Source organism: Coptis chinensis, chromosome 9 (genome assembly GCF_015680905.1).
Source record: "Coptis chinensis isolate HL-2020 chromosome 9, ASM1568090v1, whole genome shotgun sequence".
Lineage (NCBI taxonomy): Eukaryota > Viridiplantae > Streptophyta > Magnoliopsida > Ranunculales > Ranunculaceae > Coptis > Coptis chinensis.
Genome location: NC_141464.1, coordinates 73,917,915 through 73,923,824, shown reverse-complemented (window position 1 = coordinate 73,923,824; position 5,910 = coordinate 73,917,915). Strand labels below are relative to the sequence as shown.

The following is a 5,910-nucleotide window of genomic DNA, read 5'->3' as shown; positions in this document are numbered from 1 at the left end:
GTGGGGAGGTTCTAAGTCATAACGCTCATAGAGATAGGGTAAGGAGAACCGCGAGCATCTAGCAGGTCAATGAAGGGACAGACATGCCGCAACCAAGGGTAAGGTCAATGGAGGACAGAGACAAGATTGTCTTTAGCAGTGTGGATCTACGGGCTGTGGATTCCCCCCATGAAAACGCGTTGGTCATCATAGTAGCGATGGACAACTATATGATGAAGAGGGTGTTGATCGATTGTGACAGTGCAGTGAATTTGTTGTTCAAAGGAGCTTTGGAAGAAATAGGAATTGATCCTAGGCAATTGAAGCCTCCGCGAACCAATTTATATGGGTTCAATGGGAGTATGACGGAGCCCACAGGAGAACTCTTATTGCCTGTAACCACGGGTCCAGTGACGATCTTCGCGTGGTTTATGGTGGTAGACTCTTCTTCTCAGTACAATGCAATTTTATGGAGGCGATGGATTCACAAGATGAAGGTTGTTCCATCGACGTATTACCAGGTAATACGATTTCCCACCCTAACTTGCATGTATGAAGTTCGCGGTGATCAGGTGACCGCCAAGAACAGTCATCGGGGTACAGTGAAACGGTTGATCCGCGAACCAAAGGGAGAGATTTCAAACTCTAGGAAGAAGCAAGCTGTCACACCCCGAATTTTGACAAAATCAGAAAAACAATATTTTTTCTTGACTCTTCGATTTTCAAGGTGTGATGCACTCTCCACTTCCAAAAACCCATTATCCGTTTAACTATTCCAGTAAGAAAATTTGAAATAAACAAAAGTCCTTTTTATTACAAAAATTCACAAATATGATTAAGTTACAAATTTCCTTTCAACAACTCTTTAATTATAATTACAACTGAAAATACAAAAACATTGTCTCAATTAAAATCTATTGCACCTTAAGGGAAAACAAAACATATCATGTAATGAGACGTTAACACGAACCACAAGCAGCAATCAACCTTCTTCAACACTAATCCTGTCAAGACTTATCAATCGTGTTCATTTTAAGAACACACCCGATAAGCAAACATACAAATCGGGCCAACATTATAACCAATGCTGGTATGAGTATCCCTAAGATACAAAATATACTTATACATATATATACACAATAAATAAGGCAGTTAGTTCCTCCACCGAGGCGCCTTAACTTCCAACGACTAATACAACATTCTTAATTACAATAATTAAGGCAGGTAGTTCCTCCACTGAGGCGCCTTAGCTTCCAATCATACTAGATCAACTATATCTAATAAAATAACAACACTAAAACTTACTCTATACCTACACTGGTGTAGGCCTGATCACAGAGTGGGTCGCACCTGCATAAATAATCAATTCAACCCACTCTTCTGCAAAACCGTTGTGAATGTAACATAAATTACAATAAAATAAGCATATCATATACATAATTCCAATCATCTCATTGAACCAACAAGAACAATCTCAATGACCAATTTCACAATCACAATCAACCATTTATTATAGATTTAATGTACACTTTGATATATCAGCACAATTATTGTTTAGAGTTTCTTCAAGTGTCTCTAGAATCACGTTGTCTCTATGTCTTACCTAGTTTCCCTGGCTACCACAATCGCTTCCCTACACTAAACATGTACATCCACATGCCTCCCCTCACATAATGAACCACTCTGTATGTAGTTACCTTAAGCAGGATATCGCATACCAGGTAACCCCCACACGAACGCCATTATGTAGGTACTGCCACTATTTGGCATAAAATATCGCGTGTCTCGTTCTAATTTTGCGAACAAGATAATCATGCCTTTATTCGGCTATGATTGCCCTACACATGGGTCAATCAACATCTCATGCATACACCCTATACAAGGGCTAATCAAATCACATACGCCAAATACAAGGGCCAAATCACATGAGTTGTGGTAGCTAGGTTCTAGGATTTTCGTTACGTAATTTATTCAGGTATCATATCTTTATAACTCATAATCATCTCACTCTATCACGTGCCAAAAATTATTACACTAAGCCACAATCCTTTGGGAAATATCCACAAATATTATACTACCTCATAGTAGCATCTCACAGAGATAATGATGGAGCGTTTACATTTATTTCTCCAAAAATATTGCATTTAATATATATCCTAACATATCATATCATTTAATTAACAAAACACTACTAAAAAATAGTGATTTTATATCGGTTATAAAATCTCTTAATATCGGTTGTAAGTAAAACCGATATAATAATCCCCTCCAAAATATCTGATATCGGTTCCAGTTTTGTAATATCGGTTTCAAATTTCAAATATCGGGCAAACTGTAACCGATATATTAATTTTGCAATTTCATATCACAAAATTGAAACCGATACAATTAGTTTGTTATATTTAATATCGGGCCGACTCATGTGCTATGATAATAACTTAAACCCATAACTTAATATACTTCATTAAAAATTAAAGCCCTCTCTCAAATATGTTATATCACTTAAAATCATAGAGGGATACAACGCGAAAAGTTTTGAGTCTCCGCTTAAAACGGAAATTGAAGACATCTTTCTTCTCGCGAGCCCACAATACTTCAAACATCAAAATAGAAACTGCTTTCGCTCAAAAGTAGACATCTTTCTTCTCCAAAGTTGCGACTTTCCTTCTTTTCTTTTTTTGCGGTGCTTTGGTGTATTTCCCGTGGTAATTTTTCTTCCTCTTTTGCGGTGTTCTTGTTTTTGTGAATATCTTTGTGTTTTATCGCGATTGTACATCCGTCGGGTTGCTAAACATGGTTGGGGTTTGTTTTAGTTTTCAATATAATATGTAAATATTGTGTTTTTTCTCGGTTCTTGCTAGAGTCATAGTTTTGGGTGTGAATCTATTAGTTAATGAAACTTTGAACTTTGATGCTCGGTTGTTTAACTAAATGTTTGTTTAGAATGTAAATTAAAAAGTGTGGCTTTACGTTTTTTGCATCAATTAAATTTAAAGTAGGTAGCTTCATTTCCATTGTCTAGCTTAGAACCACACTAGTTACCAAATCTCTTTGGAAACTTAACTTATCTATGATGCATTAAGCTACCTTACTTCCAGTTCTAAACATTTTCTTTGTATTTTAATAGGAATGATTTAAAACAAATCTTGAAGTAGACTTTATTATTTTCCAGTTTTGTTTTGTGTATTTGCTTAAATATACCCGATTTTTATAAGTTGTACATGTGTTTTTACATAATATTGGCATTGTTAGGAAAATTCTTAGGTAATTAGGCAATGGCTTTTCTCGATTATTTCTTGTCTCTAGCATTTTATTGTGCTATCCAGAAATGGACAAGTCTTGGATGTCGTTGAATCGGTTTACTACCGTGATAATGAAGAAGGGGTTGAAAGTTTTATGACGCTTGCCAAAAAGAAGTTTGGTGAACATAATCCCATGCCATGTCCATGCAAAACATGTGGGAATCTCAATAAATTTGTGGCTAAGGATGTTGAGTTCCATCTGTTTTACCATGGTGTTGATGGAAGTTATACCAAATGGATATGGCATGGAGAAAAATCTCCTGGTCAAGCTCCCTCGAGTGTGCCTTTAGATAGGCCCACCCATCACCATTTTGGGAGTGAAGCCCTAGGTGATGATGCACTCGCAGATGATACCACACCCCCAGATGATGCTGCAAGCACAATAAAATTGGCTCAGACCGCTTGTGACCGAGATTCATCTAATCCGAAAAGTTTCAGAAAATTCTTGAAGAGGCTGAGGAACCTTTATACAAAGGTTGCCCAAAGTTCACCAAATTATCTGCGGTTGTTACATTGTTTAATGAGAAAGCAAGGAGTGGGTGGTCTGATATAAGCTTTTCACGGTTGCTGAAAATCATTGGAGATATGCTACCCGATGATGATAATTTACTACCCCGAAGTATGAGAGAGGTGAAAAAGACATTGTCTGTGTATGGGATGAGCTATGAGAAAATAGATGCCTGTCCGAATGATTGTGTGCTTTATAGAAAGGGATCTGATAATGAGAATAAAACTAATTGCCCTACTTGTGGTGAGTCAAGATACAAAGTGAATAAGAACCTGACTGAGCAACATAAGGGGGTGCCGGCAAAAGTTCTGTGGTATTTTCCACCTATCCCTAGGTTTAAGAAATTGTTTCAGTCGGTACAGACATCAAAACATATGACTTGGCACACTGACAAGAGAGAGGTTGATGATAAGTTCGCCACTTGGTGACTCCCCGCATGGAAGTTGGTAGATGATAAATGGCCAGAGTTTGGCCAAGAGCCAAGAAATTTGCGCTTGGCACTTTCAGCAGATGGGGTCAATCCGCATGGCTCAATGAGCAGCAAGTATAGTTGTTGGCCAGTAATGTTAGTCACTTACAATCTCCCACCTTGGTTGTACATGAAAAGAAAGTTTGTTATGTTAACGATGTTGATTTCAGGTCCACGACAACCTGGAAATGACATTGATGTTTACTTACGACCACTAATTGATGACTTAAGAACACTGTGGGATACAGGGGTTAAAGCTTATGATGCTTATCGACAAGAGGCTTTTACATTAAGAGCTATATTGTTGTGGACTATTAATGATCTCCCTGCATATGGTAATTTATCTGGTTGTGTTGTAAAAGGCTATCATGCTTGTCCCGTGATGTGGCTTAAGAGACACAATCGTGTAGATTAAAACATTCAAGGAAGAATGTATACATGGCCCATAGAATGTACCTTCCAGAAGATCATCCTTTCGAAACAGAAAAAGCATTCAATGGTGAGCAAGAGCTTCGATCAAGACCTATTCCTTTGATTGGTGAGAAAGTGGCGTAAAAAGGTTGATGGAATCAAAACCTTGTGGGGAAACCAATACAAAAAGAGAAGCCCAAGAAAAAAAAAAAATAAATAAAAAGGTCAACTCCATTAAAGAGGAAGCGGATGGAAGATGTTAGTGATGATGGTGCTAGAATTTGTTGGAAGAAGAAGTCAATTTTCTTTAACCTCATCTACTGGGAGTACTTGCTTCTTCGGCACAACTTGGATGTGATGCACATAGAGAAAAATGTTTGTGAGAGTCTTATTGGAACCTTGTTGAATATTCCAGGCAAAACAAAGGATGGACTGAATAGTCGTCTTGATTTGCAGGAGATGGGTTTAAGGGATGAATTGGTACCTGATGTAAGTGAAAAGAAAGCGTACTTACCACCAGCTTGTTACTCATTATCCAAAGAAGAGAAATTTAGTGTGTGTGAAACATTGCATAAGTTAAAAGTTCCAGATGGATACTCATCGAATTTTAGAGCATTGGTTTCTATGCAAGACTTGAAGTTGGGGGGTATGAAATCTCATGATTGTCATGTGTTGATGCAGCAATTACTTCCCGTGGCTATACGATCGGTGTTACCAAAACATGTGAGGATTGTACTTATCAAATTCTGCTCATTTTTCCATGAATTATGTGCGAAGGTAGTAGATGTTCTTAGATTGCTTGAAGTTCGAAGAAACGGTGGTCACCTTGTGTTTGCTAGAAAAATATTTCCCACGGTCATTCTTTGATGTTATGGTTCATTTAACCGTCCATCTTGTTCGAGAAGTCCAGCCTTTGGTGGTCCCGCTTTGCTTTTCGATGGATGTATGGATTTGAGAGGTATTAAGAACATTAAATATTCTTCTAATATTATTACTAATTTAAATTATTTAAAGTAAAGAGTGGTTTCGTGGTTTTAGGTATATGTCGGTGTTAAAAGGTCAAGTAAGAAATCGTTACGGCCCGAGGTAAGGTTGCATGGCGGAATGTTATATTGCCGAGGAAGCGGTTGAGTTTTGTAGTGAGTTCTTCTCTGGATTGGATGCAGTTGGAATTTCTCCCATTGAAAATAACACACCCTCTGAAATTGTGACTGGAAAGAATCCTCCAGGAGGTGATTTTA

The 5,910-nt window shown here is 37.7% G+C and overlaps 1 pseudogene; it reads left to right on the top strand.

Moving 5' to 3' along the window:
• Positions 1–3,902: 3,902 nt before the first annotated feature.
• LOC147477967 (uncharacterized) lies at positions 3,903–5,536 on the top strand (annotated as a pseudogene).
• Positions 5,537–5,910: the final 374 nt, after the last annotated feature.